The sequence below is a fragment of the Pan paniscus genome, chromosome 16 (assembly GCF_029289425.2).
Source record: "Pan paniscus chromosome 16, NHGRI_mPanPan1-v2.0_pri, whole genome shotgun sequence".
NCBI classification, from domain to species: domain Eukaryota; kingdom Metazoa; phylum Chordata; class Mammalia; order Primates; family Hominidae; genus Pan; species Pan paniscus.
In genome coordinates, this window is record NC_073265.2 from 58,423,784 (window position 1) to 58,438,509 (window position 14,726).

The 14,726-nt window shown below is 39.4% G+C and overlaps 1 protein-coding gene across 2 annotated transcripts in view; it reads left to right on the forward strand.

Annotated features, from left to right (window-relative positions):
- The first annotated feature begins 330 nt into the window (after positions 1-330).
- The window catches only part of GLCE (glucuronic acid epimerase), a 111,549-nt gene continuing 97,153 nt past the window's right edge, over positions 331-14,726 (forward strand). Inside the window, exon 1 of one of the 2 annotated variants that reach the window (XM_003818531.5) lies at positions 331-539. The gene's annotated coding sequence lies outside the window, so the exon portion shown is untranslated. The remainder of the gene's footprint in view (positions 540-14,726) is intronic. The other variant, XM_024925721.4, reaches the window with a different exon arrangement.

Consider the following 14,726-nt stretch of genomic DNA (forward strand, 5'->3'; position numbering starts at 1 on the left):
GTGAAGACCAGCCTCTTCCCCAAACCAGGTGTATCTACGGCGGCCTAGCAGGACCACACACAAGCCAAGCACGTCACGTCATTCCAGCTACCTTACCGCGAAAGTACACTGCCTCCTACTACTTCTGGTCACTACTACCTTTGCTCACAGTTTATTAAGGAGGAGCGGAGAAGAAGAGGGGCGGAGAAGGGGCGGGGAGAATCACCTTTCCTTTTTTACAATTGGTCGTAGTAGACTCCGAGTCCTGCCGCCCGTCCTGCAGCCGACAGGCTGCCAGGACTGTCACTCGAGGAGCTGCCGCTACCGCCCCCCGCCGTGGCCCCGCCCCTTGCCGTGGCTGGGATCTCGCGGGAAGAGCTGCGGGCACGGCGGTGGCTCGGTCTCCCGGCTGCGCGCGGAGCGGGAGGGCTCTCCTCACACAAGCGCTTCCTTGCCGAGAGGCTGGAGCTGCGGCACCGCAGGCCTGAGCCACCCCTTCTCTGCTGTCTCCTTCTCTTCCTCAGGGCTCTCGTGTCTGCTCGCCCTCCGACGCTGCTCAGGTTAGAAAGCCCGGAGCGCGTCTCCGCTGAGGAGCGGTCGGGGAGCGGGGACACGGAGCAGCCGGAGCAGGCGGGCTCCTGACGGGGGCGGCTCTGGGGGCTGCGCGGCGCTGCCTGGTGGGCGCGAGGCTTGGCGGGGTTTGGGAGTCCGGGGGGCGAGGAGGCGGTGCAGTGGGATCCGGGCGCGGGCGCCCAAGGGCGGTGTAGCGGGTGCCGGAGCTCCCGAGGTGAGGGGGCAATGTATTAGGGATCCTGGGGGCTCTTCCGGCTTGGGGTAGGGGTGGGTGGCGGCACACGGGGTCCTAGGTCTTTGACGTCGAGGGAGATTTATCAGGGTCTTGAGCTTCTTGGAGGTGGTGTAGCGGGGTTCCGGGACAAGGGGTCTTTTTACCCGGGTCCCGAGCTCTTTGGGGCGGAGAATGCAGTTTAGCAAGGTTTACACCGGTGTAAACCTTGTCTCTGGAGGCAGATCATCGGGGTCTTGGGGGTTCTTTGAGCGGGCGTGGGCGTCCGTTTCGCATTGCTGGGATGAAGAAGCAGTGTGTCCGGGTTCTGGGGAGAGGGGTCTGTTCATCGGTGTCTCCGGGTGAGAGAGCGATGTATCCGTTCCGCTGGGGCCGGGGCCGCCTTGGGGGGTTGTTGGGGGCTGAGGGTGTGTAGCGGCGACCAGCGTCTGTGCCGGGGTTTCTGCTTTGCCCGGAGCGGGGCGGTAACTTGGCATGGTCTCCAGTCTTTTGGGGGCGACGGGGCGAGTTAGCTGGCCCCCGGGCAGTCTCTCGGGGTGGGCGCGGCTCCGCAGGCGCTGGGTCCGCTGAGGGCGGGAGAGGGCTTTAGTGCTACCGCGCAGGCTGGGCAGCATCCTGAAACGTTTTTGTTCAGGTCTCCTTCTCTCTGGATGAGATTTACTCAATGCTTAGTTGGAGGATTGATCGGTGTTGTTGCCTAGTTGAAGAAGCAGTGCGTTTGTTCTGCAGTTTTCTTTTCTCTGCCCCGGGATCCCTGTGGGGGCGCGCTGGTCTCGCTGGAGCTCCGGGAGCTAGAGTGGCAGCACCTTAGGTGGGCGTTTGGTCTGCAGGTTCTTTAGGAGGCCGGTGTCCGCAGGTTGAGCGTGGATACAGCTCCTGAGCAACTGGAATCTGTTGAGGGTGGGGAAGACTGTGATTTTGGCTTGCTTTCCTAGGTGGTGGTCTGCTTTGCTCATCCTGCATGATTAGATCTGTTCTGAAGTCTTGCCTGAGTGAGTGTTAGGCAGAGTCGGATAGTGCAGGGAAGCGTGTTCTGTCTGGCTTCTTTCTGTCCTTTGAAAAGCATTTGTAGAGAGGGATAACGTCAAATTCAGCCTCCAGAAAACAATGGAATTTGAAATCCCAAAGCTAGAACTCTGCAAAAGCGTTTTCTGTGACCTGTAAGGATGGTTAATCGAGCTTTTTTAGAGAATTCTGCTTAACAGTTTCATTGTATTGTAAAAGTGTATTTAGCCTTGGATATTACAGAGGTTTTGGTAACTAGCGTAGGCGTAGGTGGGATTTAAATAAAATGACTTGTATGTATGTGTATTGGTTAAAAAAAAACAGCGTATAGGTGAGAAAGCCTATGTGTTTGCCTGACATTTCTTTTGGTTAGTTACTCTATCACAGAGGCCTGTATATGAAATTTAATGTGGCAGGCAGTGAAGTCCGTACTCAGAGCTGTTCTGTAAATATGTAATCTGGGGTTAACAGACAAATTTGAGTATACCAAAGCAAATAATTTTGCCTGCCTTAGTCTTTTTCTTCGTGTCAGTTTTTTTTTTTTCTTGTTTTTTGGTTTGTTTCTTTTGAAACAGGGACTTATTCCGCCTTCCAGGCTAGGTTGTAGCATCGCTACCATGGCTCACTGCAGCCTCGACCTCCAAAGCTCAAGCAGCCCTCCCAGTTCAGCTTCCCATCCCCACCCCCAGTAGAGGAGCTGGAACTACATGCATGTGCCACCAGGCCTCACCAATTTTATTTATTTATTTATTCAATTAATTAAAGACAAGGTCTTGCGCTGTTGCCCAGTCTGGTCTTGAACTCCTGGCCTCAAGTGATCCTTCAGCCTCAGCTTCCCAAAGTACTGGGATTTAGAGGCGTGAGTCACCATGCCAGGCCTCTTAGATACAATTTTTTAAAAAAGATGTCATTTTTTCTGATCTTAGAACCAGACAGATTAGGGATAATGTACTTAATTTTGGAATTTTACATCATTTTGAAAAACAAAGGAATCCCGCACAGCAATATTTAACACTTTGAAGGGGTTAAAATAAGTTTTGTTGTTGTTGTTATTCAGACCAAAATACCTGGTTGACATTTACAGCTATCACAACTGATTGCTTGAGCAGATATTTGGTTGGAATGACAGCCCCCAAACCTGTAAGCAGATCTTATTTTTCCTTTTTTTGAGAGAAAGACAAAGAACAAATTAAGCAGGTTTCAGAAACTTTTTTTTTTCTAAAAAGCAGCTTTCATCATTTCTAAGTAAGGCGTAGACTGATAAGTCAACACATATTTGATTATCTGCTAGGTATCACAGCGCTGGATGTACACTGATTAAAGCTGACATGTGACTTTCCCCTTTAAGTCCAGAGAGAGGAAGAAAACAAATAAATACAGTTAAAAATTGTGATACTGCTAAGGAAGAAATACACAAGGTACTTAAGATTCAGCTCTCTTTTTTTAGTAACCCCTGAATGATGATACGATTGATGTGTGTTGTGATAATAAGAAACCAAGCAAAATAGTTAACTGCCTTCTGAATTAGTAAAGAAAGATTAAATTACAATCAGTAGAGTTTTAGGTGTTAAATGTATGTTGACTCTTTGTAGATGATTGTGCTACGTAAGCATACAAAAGCCTATAAGGATACACATCAGACTTAACCATGTTTGGATTCTTCAGGAGGGAGTTGCAGAGGCGTAGAAGAGAGCGGTTTAATTTTATAGTTTTATATTACTTGAATCTATTTCAATGAGCAGACATTACTTTTAAGTACAAGTTAGAGAAACCCTAAAATTAAAACATTTCAGTCACTATGCAAATGGTGAAATGTACAGTATTTATAAGGCTTTTGTCAGTATTGCCAGTTGCACCCGTGTATACTAATGAAGGAAAAGGGTATTTCAAGTATCTGAAAATTATAAGGGTGTACAGGGTGGGGTGGGTAGCACAACAAAATAAGAAAAGACATAGACCTAAGTAAAATGTTAAAACATGTTAAGTTTGTTGGATATTTAATTATGTAAAGATAAATTAATTTTAGGACTTTCTTTTATCAAATTTAATTGTTTCCTGAGTTTGCAAAAGGAAGTTTTTAGATTTCCTAGAGGAGAATAGGGTGGGGGAATAGGTATTCTTATTGTGGTACAGACTTCAGGAAATTTCTTTTTGTCAAACATATACACATCTGATAGATATATTTTGCTTGTGAAGCATACGAACCATACAAGTAATTTTATAGTTTCATTATTACACTGCTGAAAATGACAGTACCAAAGTGTCTTTTGAATTATCATTCAGAGTTCTAGAATCATAAATATGATATACTAAAGCAGTTTCTAGAAAGGAAATCATAAGACATGAATTCCAGTCTTCACTGTGCTACTCATGGTGTGTCCTTGGATAATTCCTTAATCTTTCAGGGCCCCAGTTTTCATATATACATATATGAATTATACTTACATACATTTTATATATAATATATACTTTTGCTTTAATATATACATATATGACATGTGTATGTTGTTGTATACATATGTCATATATGTATATAATATGTATAATATATAAAATATGTGTATAAAAAGATACATATACACACACTTCGAGTTTTTATGTTGCAAGTCTGAAGTATTGTATGTACAAAAAGGAAGAGATACCTTAAGAGTAGCTAGTTCTCAAGAAACAACTAGTTCCATGTAATTTTTACATATTATATCTAATTTTAGAAGCCTCTTCTTTTTAAAGGTACATGGCAAGTATTTAATTCCAGAATATAGATTCATGAAGGTGAATGATTTTCTTTGGATAATTTAGCTTTATCTGTTAAAGCATTATTATTTTTAGTTCCGATCCCTGGTTCTGTAGTAGATTATCTATATAATAATATGTCCTTACTTAACTCTGGATATAGAATGAGGTCTCTAGTGGTTGCCTCCAGACTTGACCCCCTTTAATCCATCCTTACATTACTGCCAAGGTGATTTTTCTGAAGTGCAAATCTATTCATTGCTTCTTTTCTTGTTTCTTTTCTCTTTTCTTTCTCTTTCTTTCTTAGAAATGTTACTGAGATTTATTTATTTATCTTTCAACTTTTCTTTTAAGTTCAGGGGCACATGTGCAGAATGGGCAGGTTTGTGACACAGGTAAACATGTGCCATAGTGATTTACTGCACAGATCATCCCATCACCCAGGTATAAAGCCCAGCATCCACTAGCTATTCTTCTCTTCCTGATGCTCTCTCTCCCTGCCCTTCTTTCTTAAAGCCCATACTTTATCAGCCCAACTCTCTATCATTACAAGGCCTTTCATCATCTGACTAATCTTATGCATTTCCCCCACCATAAATCTAAAGCTGCACTTGTACTAATACGAGCAGTTTACTGAATGAGCCATACTGTTTCCTGACTCAGAGCCTTCACATATGTTCTCTCCACTGTTTAGGATGTCTTTCCTTCTCTTGTCTTGCTGGCAAAGTCTACTGATTTTTTAAGATACAACGTAAGCACTGTCTGCTTTTTTTTTTTTTTTTTTTTAGCTCTTTTTTAGTTACCATTTTTTCTTTTTTTTCTTTCTTTACTGTCTGCTTTTTAAGTCTTCTGGTCTTCCCTCTTCCCAACCCTAGGTGTTATACACTCACTGTATCATGTTCATTCATTCTCTTGTGTTTACTAATGTGTTGTAATTAAGTCTCTCTTTCCTCCTGGACTCAAAGGCAGGTTTATATTTGTCTTATTACTTTTTGACTTCCTGTTGCTTGTTTATGCATAGTTGGCTATCATTACATGTTTGAACTCTCAGTACCAAGATTGATGTGTTCATGATGTCAGAAGTGAGTTAAACTCAAATCTCAGTCTTATCCTGTTTTCCTAAAATTTGGGAGTTTCTAAAGTATCTTATTCTCTTGCCCTGTGACCATAAGCTGATATGAGAATGGTAGTTCTTAGCTTTGTGTTTAAAAAATAAGACTTCTCGCACTTTAAGAGGTGATGGTTACACTGTTAAACTTGCAGAAAAGTCTTGTAGAATTTTGAGGCAACTACTAATCCTTATCTCTAAAATTGCTAGAAGAGATATTAACTAGTTTGGGTGTTTTAAATCTTGGACATCATTATTTGGTAGATATTTTACCTTGGCTGCTTTTTACTTGGAAAATGATAGTAGCTGATGTATGCAGGTTTTTATATAGGCTTTAATAATTGCTTTACATACATTGCCATTCATTTTCAAAATAAATCCTAAACATGTAATAATTTGCTCAGCGTCATTATCTACTAAGATGCAGACTATGACTACATGTAGGTCTGACTGTCTCCAGACTCTATGCTTTTTCTAATACTACACTGTTTTCTGAATATGACTGCTTATTCAGTGTTTAAAATTATTAACATATTTAATTCATTTTGTAAATTGAAGAAGTAGGTTGTAAAGTTTATCCATTCAGTTCTTCCAAAAAAGCTAAAGTAGACAATTTGAGATTGATTGGACTTTAGAGACCATTTAATCCAACTCCTTCCTTTAGCATATGAGGAAGCACACATGCAAGAGTGGTGGAATGGCGTGCTGAAGATCACACAGTTAGTTGGTCTATAAGATTTTCTTTGTTAAGCTGGTTGTGAACACTGGTGTTATAAAACTATTACTCGAGGCCAGGCGCGGTGGCTTACGCCTCTAATCCCAGCACTTTGGGAGGCCGAGGCGGGCGGATTACCTGAAGTCAGGAGTTCAAGACCAGCCTGGCTAACATGGTGAAACCCCGTCTCTACTAAAAATACAAAAATTAGCCGGGCGTGGTGGCACATGCCTGTAATCCCAGCTATTCGGGAGGCTGAGGCAGGAAAATTGCTTGAGCCTGGGAGACGGAGGTTGCAGTGAGCCGAGATTGTCCAGCCTGGCCGACAGACCTAGACTCTGTCTCAAAAAAAAAAAAAAAAAAACAAAAAAGGCCGGGTGCGATGGCTCACACTTGTGATCCCAGCACTTTGGGAGGCTGAGGCAGGTGGATCACTTGAGTTCAGGAGTTCGAGACCAGCCTGGTCAACATGGTGAAACCCCGTCTCTACTAAAAATACAAAAATTAGCCAGGTGTGGTGGTGCGCACCTGTAATCCCAGGTACTCGGGAGGCTGAGGCAGGAGAATTGCTTGAACCCGGGACGCAGAGGTTGCAATGAGCTGAGATCGCGCCACTGCACTCAGGCTGGGTGACAGAGCAAGACTCATCTCAAAAACAAAAAACAAAACAAAACAAAAACAAAAACTATTGCTTGAAAGGGATACCAGATGCTTGATTTTCCCCCTCAAGGGGAAGAAGCAAAAGCCTAGAATGACTTTTTATAAAAGTAATGTTGAGGATCTGAGAGTCTTAAGGACAATCAGAGAAAATCCTGACTTTGGATCATGACACATGGAGACACGCCAGTGCCTGAAGCACATGGTTCCCTAATCTTGGCTCCTTTCCTTCCTCTTTTTCTTTCTTAAAATTTGTCCACAGTTTACTGATCTTATGCCTGCTGAGTTGTTATTAGCATCAGTCTTACCAGTTATCATTTAAGTGCCAACCATGGGCCAACTAATAGGAATACAGAAATGCATAAAATCTAGTCACTGCCATGAAGAAGCTTGGTCTGTTTGGGAGCGGAAGGCAGTTTATATCTAATTGCAAGGTAGTGTATAAAGATAACCATGAGTAGTATAACTTTAGCAGCTCAGAAGATTAGGTAAATGTGGGCTGGGCTAGTGGTTACAGAAATTTCTATATAGAAAAGTTTCTACTTAAGTCTTTAAATGAAGAGTTGGAATGGTGTGGAAAGAGAAAAAGACTTGGGAAAAGTTTTTTTTTTTTTTTTTTTTTTTTTTAAATCTCAGCTTTTACTAATCTTACCTTGCTTACTTTCCTTCAGCCACACTCCTCACTGTTTCATGAGGTCTTTAACATGTTCTTTCAGATATCCAAATGTCTCCCTCCCTCACTTCCTTCAGGTCTTAATTAAAGTATTATCCTTTATCTGAGAACTTTACTGGTCACCTTGTTTAAAATGACAATATCTCTTCCACACATACTCTTCCTATCCTTCTTGCCTGCTTTGTTTCTTTTTTGTGCTTTTCACTATCCAACATACTCTAGATTTTTATTGTCTTTCTACTCCTACTAAAAAAAAGTGTAAGAGCCAGACACGGTGATGCATGCCTGTAGTCCCATCTACCTCGGAGGCCGAGGTTGGAGGATTGCTTGAGCCTAGGAGTTTGAGATCAGCCTGGGCAAAAAAGTAAGACCCTGTCTCAAAAAAAAGAGTTAAATTAAATGAAAAATTAAAAAACATAAGACCCTCCAGGATAGGGATTTTTACCCATTTTAGTCAATACTGTATCCCCAACATACAGAACGGTGCATTTTACAAAGTAGGTGCTCAAATTTTTGTTGAATTAATAAGACAGTGGAACTTTAAAGCAGGAGCTTAAAAGATCATTTGATCTAAGCCTCTCATCTCTTCTTTTCTTTCTTTCTTGCTGGCAGGCATGGAGGAAGAGGAACTTTCCATTCCATCTATTCCTTTTTTTTTTTGAGACGGAGTTTCGCTTCTGTTGCGTAGGCTGGAGTGCAATGGCCTGATCTGGCTCACCGCAACCTCTGCCTCCCAGGTTCAAGCGATTCTCCTGCCTCAGCCTCCTGAGTAGCTGGGATTACAGGCATGTGCCACCACTCCCGGCTAATTTTGTATTTTTAGTAGAGATGGGGTTTCTCCATGTTGGTCAAGCTGGTCTCAAACTCCCGACCTCAGGTGATCCGCCTGCCTCAGCCTCCCAAAGTGCTTGGATTACAGGCGTGAGCCACTGCCCCTGGCCCATCCATTCTATTTTTTAAAAAATTTGATAGGACTCGAAGAAAAAATATATACAATAAAGTACACAAATCATAAGTATACAGCTCAATGAATTACATATGTAAACATGTAACCAACAATCAGATCAAGATAGAGAACATTTCCAGGACCTTGAAAGCTTCCCTCCTGTACTCTCTTAATCATTGCTTAACAAAAGTTACCACTTTTCTGATACCCATCACTATAGATTAGTTGTGTTTATTCCTGAAATTCATATAAGTGGAATCAAATCATTCTTTTATGTCTAATTTCCTGTGTTGAACATTACATCTGTGAGATCCATGTTTTTTGAGTTAGTAGTAGTAATTCTTTTTCATTGCTCTGTATTATTTCATTATACGAGTGTCTATTTGCGTCTTCTGTTGACAGACATTTGGGCTGTTTCCAGTGTTTAGTTCTTAGAAACAAAGCTACCATAAACAATTTTGTGCATGTGTTTTGGTGGCCATAAAAATTCGTTTTTTGGCAAAGCGCTTCATTTAAATATATAATAAAACATATCTCCATATATATACACACATATACACACATAATTCTTTTTTTTAATTATACTTTAAGTTCTGGGGTACATATGCACAACGTGCAGGTTTGTTACATATGTATACATGTGCCATGTTGGTGTGCTGCACCTGTAACTCGTCATTTACATTAGGTATATCTCCTAATGCTGTCCCTCCCCCCACCCCACAACAGGCCCTTGTGTGTGATGTTTCCCTTCCTGTGTCCAAGTGTTCTCATTGTTCAATTCTCACCTATGAATGATAACATGTGGTGTTTGGTTTTTTGTCCCTGCGATAGTTTGCTGAGAATGATGGTTTCCAGCTTCATCCATGTCCCTACAAAGGACATGAACTCATCCTTTTTTATGGCTGCATAGTGTTCCATGGTGTGTATGTGCCACATTTTCTTAATCCACCCTATCATTGATGGACATTTGGGTTGGTTCCAAGTCTTTGCTATTGTGAATAGTGCCGCAGTAAACATACGAACACACATAATTCTTAAGCTCACATGGTTCCTCTCACATGCTAGATGATCATTAAATGATTAAAGATGAATTAACTAATCTCTTATTATAAGATTATTTCAAATGTGTTAAAATAATTTATTCTCTCTGCTAATAACATTTATGTAAATCTTAGTACATAATCTTTCTCCCTACCTGATTTGTTTAAAGAATAGGAATAAAAACATTAAGTCAAAAGATAAGACCTTAAAAAAATTAGACATTGCCATATTGCTTTCTAGAAAGATGCTAATTTATATGCCAATATGAAACATTAGTTTTAAAAAAACATTTGCAATTTGATAAGCAAAATATCTTACTTAATTTGTATTTCTTTGGTTATAAGTGAAGTTGAAACATTGTAAATTGTTTCATAAACAATTAGATATTAAAATATTTATAATAAAACAATTTTTAAAAGAATGCCTCAGATGTCTTGTAAGGTAAAATATATTTTAACTAGAATTAATGTTCTTTATTGTTGTTTCTCCTTTTAATAGATAAATTTTGAATAGTTATTAGAAAAACATAACAAAATTCAGAGATAGAAACAGTTGTCCCAGAGGCAGCCATTGTTAACAGTTTTTTATGTATACTTCTAAAGATATTATAGACTATGCATATATATGTATATGTGTATAAATGTGTGTATATGTATATGTTTGTAAGTGTATGTATATATACATTTGTGCATGCATGTGTGTAATGTGTGTGTATATATGCCAAAACATTAGATGAATTATGGAAACCATTCATTAAAATACTTTCTGGTTTGGATGTGTTATTGTGTACCATTTTGTGTATTAAAAATTAGAAAGGGTCTAGCTATGATTCGTATCTGGCTACTGGCCCAGAAGGAAGAAAAGCAGGGTCTGGCAGCATTTGGCGGTAATTTTCTATAAGACAAGTGGCCTTAGCGCTCCTTATTATTGAATCAGTTCTTTGACAATAGCACTTCTTTTATAGTACTGATTCTGTAGTACTGTTCCAAAGTGAAAAGCCAAGTTTTTGAAAATTAGACAGATGATACCTGAAAGAAGCTCTTTAAATGTACGAAAGCTGTTTGGAGGTATTTAGGAAAACATTTAGGGGAAAGATACTTTATTCTTAAGCATTTTAGGATTCATTTGCTTGACAGTTACAGTTTTTGCAGAATTCCTCTGACTACTGTTTAACAGTGAAAATTTGAGTTTGAATAATTGCAAATAAAATTATTCATTTACTTAAACTTTTATTTACCTAATTTAAAAACCAAATAAAATTATTCATTTACTTAAACTTTTATTTACCTAATTTAAAAACCAATCACCCTCAATATAAACATATTTTAAAAATATTTTAAGACAGTTTTTCATGATAATATATAGTAGTAATTTGTCTCATATATAAAAGATATTTCTGAGCTTGACTTGAATGTCACTGTTAAATAAATGGTTTGAGCAACAAGAGTCAGAAATTTTAATTGGTTTCTGCAGGATTTTAATGGTTTAGGGAAAAGATATTTGCTTTTGGGATATATTCTTTTTTTTTTTTTTGAGATGGAGTCTCGCGCTGTCGCCCGGGCTGGAGTGCAATGGCATGATCTTGGCTCACTGCAACCTCGGCCTCCCAGGTTCAAGCAATTCTCTTGCCTTAGCCTCCTGAGTAGCTGGGATTACAGGCGCCTGCCACCATGCCTGGCCAATTTTTTGTATTTTTAGTAGAGACGGGGTTTCATTATGTTGGCCAGGCTGGTCTCGAACTCCTGACCTTGTGATCCACCCACCTTGACCTCCCAAAGTGCTGGGATTACAGGCGTGAGCCACCGCGCCCTGCTCTGGGATAGATTCTTTTTAAGGCCCTTATTTCAAAAACTAAAATTTGGGAATGACTATTGTTTACTGAATACTAACTCACTGATGTAGCCCAGGATAAGTTAGGGGTATTATAAGAGTTCCTGTTTACTGGAATTCATGTCTCCTACTGAGGATAGATTATAAAGCTCTAAGGGCCGCTGAAAGAATTTACATCTAATTGTGATTGGTAATATTTGGGGAATTTGAAGAAAGAATTTGTCAGAGGGAAGAGATCATCTTGATTTTTAAAAAATGTTCAATTTTGAAATATATCTTTATAGGAGAATTGCAAAGATAGTCCAGAAGATTTCCATGTGCCATATACCCTTCACTCAGCTTTCTCTAATGTTCACATCTTATATAATCATGTTATATTGATCAAAACTAAGAAATTCATACTGATTTTTTAAAAGGGAATTCAATTAACCATTTTTTTTGAAGACCTATTATGTATAAAAGAGTATTTTGGCTGCTGAAGTATGTACAATATGGGAAAACAAGTAAAGGTTACAGACAATAATAGACTGATATCAGAGCTTGGTGTCATTCCTTGAACAAATTCTTAAACAGATTATCGAACACACGTGTTGTCGGTACTTAACAAAAGAAGGCACTGATCACTAGGAGCCAGCATGGGTTCACAAAGAACAAGTAATGACACCTAGCTTCACTTCTTTTTTTATGGGGTAAGTGAACTATTAATAGTAGATATATCAGAAGATACTCTGGCCATAGTATATATAGAATTATTGCTACATTTATTGGATTTTAAATTACGTGCTGGGCACTGGATTAAATGCTTTTACATAGGTTGTCTCATTAAGTTATTGTTTTACAGATGAGGAAAGGGTCCCTCAAGATTATACATATAGCATTTGACATCCTCTTATGATATCTTTTTAGACTAGATAGAAAATGTGGTCTGAATAGTTACATAGGTAGGTGGATTAGTAATTGCTTAAATGGCCATATCCAGAGCTTGATGATTAAAATTAAACTGCAGTACATTCTTAGTGGTGTGCCTCAAGAAGCTATCATGTCCTATTTAAGATTTTTATCAGTTACTCTGAAAATTGTAAGGGAATGCTGGTATATATACAGAATCAGGATCTTCACTCTTACTGCCTTATTTCTAATAGTTAAAAATGACAGACTGTATTTAGAAAATATTTGTTACGAAATATGTTATAAGATTTTATATTTGATGTGTAAATATTTGATAAAGACCGGCCTATAGTTGATTTTTTTTTCAGAAGTCTGCACAAATACAAGATGGGAATCTTGGAGGGCTAACAGCAGTAGATGTGTGTTTGTTTAAGCAGAGGTGTGTGCCTGGGTGTGTCTCCTTATTTGTCTGCAGTTGGTGAGTCAGTGGTTTATTATAACTATCCCAAAAGCCAGCACCTGCTTAAGCTACACTTTGAAGCATATTGTCCAAAACAGTTGATTATTCTTTTCTACTCTGCATCTAGCTTAGTTCTGTTCTGTTTGCCACATTTTAAGGTAGGCATTGATAAACAGTGTAGTGAGAAGAGAGTAATCAGAATGAAGCATGTCTTGAAACAGTTGCAAAGTAATTGAAACATTGAGGTTGTTTAGCATGGAAGAAAGAAGAGTTGGGGTATATGATAATACTTTTTAGATTGGGTAACTGGATGATCTTTAATGTTCTTCCTGACTCAAATCTGGGATTCTGTGAAACGTGAAGGGTTGGCACATGGAAGAAGGATTAAGCATATCTTTTCCATTGCAGTCTGGAGGATGGAACTAGGAACAATGAATGAAAGTTAGAGGAAGGAAAATATTGGTTCATAATGAAGAAGCCTTTTTATTTTTTTAAGAGATGGGGTCTTGCTCTGTTGCCCAGGCTGGTGACAATTTGAATGGAGTAAACATTCACTCCCTGAGGCACTAAAGCATAGATTGAGTAGGGTTTAATCAAGCGATCCTTTAAGGACTTTTCCAATTTAAAAATTTTTTTAAGTTTTCTTCATTGGTTGTAATTCCAATTGGCAAAACATTTTCTTGGGCACTTATTCACACTTATAATACTTATGGCTTCATATAGTATCAGATTCTATTAGGGAGAATGATACCTTCCTGATAATCAAAATCTGAAATTATAGTATGAAATAATTTAACTAGATTTTTTATTTTTTTGAGACAGGGTCTTACTCTGTCATCCAGGCTGGTGTGCAGTGGTGTGATCTTGGCTCACTGCAACCTCTGCTTCCTGGGCTAAAGTGATCCTCCAGTCTCAGCCTCCCAGGTAGCTGGGACTACAGGCGCATGCCACCACACCCAGCTAATTTTTGTATTTTTGTAGAGATGGGGCTTTGCCATGTTGGTTGCCCAGGCTGGTCTTCAATTCCTGAGCTCAAAGTGATCCACCTGCCTTGGCCTCCCAAAGTGATGGGATTATAGGCATGAGCCACCATACCTGGCCTTAGATGATTTTTAAAAAGTTTATTCACAATTCCGAAGGAAACAAGATTTTAGTCTTGTTTTAGAAATGTCACAGACTAATTGAAGTTGCTTTTAAAGATGATGGCATAAGTATCATTAAATTCAAATGCTTGTGGTTTCTCTTCTGTGTATCTAAAAAAATGTTAATGTCAAAAACTGAAACCACTCATGCCTGTAATCCCAGCACTTTGGGAGGCAAAGGTGGGCAGATCACCTGAGGTCAGGAGTTTGAGACCAACCTGGCCTACATGGTGAAACCCCGTCACTACTAAAAATACAAAAATTAGCTGGGCATGGTGGTGGGCACCTGTAATCCCAGCTACTCAGGAGGCTGAAGCAGCAGAATCACTTGAGCCTGGGAGGTAGAGTTTGCATTGCGCTGAGATCGCACCAGTGTATTCCAGCCTGGGCGACAAGAGTGAAACTATGTCTAAAAAACAAAACAAAACAAAACAAACAAACAAAACCCCAAAGATTATTAACTTCTAAATGATTCAGTTGTTTAAATCTAAAATGGAACAGTAAACCATTTTATTCACTGTCATCCCTTACACAAATCAAGAGCTTTTTTTGGCCGTCATGACCTTCATATTTTTTTATTCTGAGAATACTCTCTTTCTTTAAGCCCATCTAAAGTCTAATTTTTAGGACTTAACCCTGATCCATTTTTTTAAAGTCATCTCAGGTTCTTCTATCCAACACTGATATTTTTCTTTCTTTTCTAACAGTTTGGTAATCTATTAGTACTATATCCTATACTGTTAC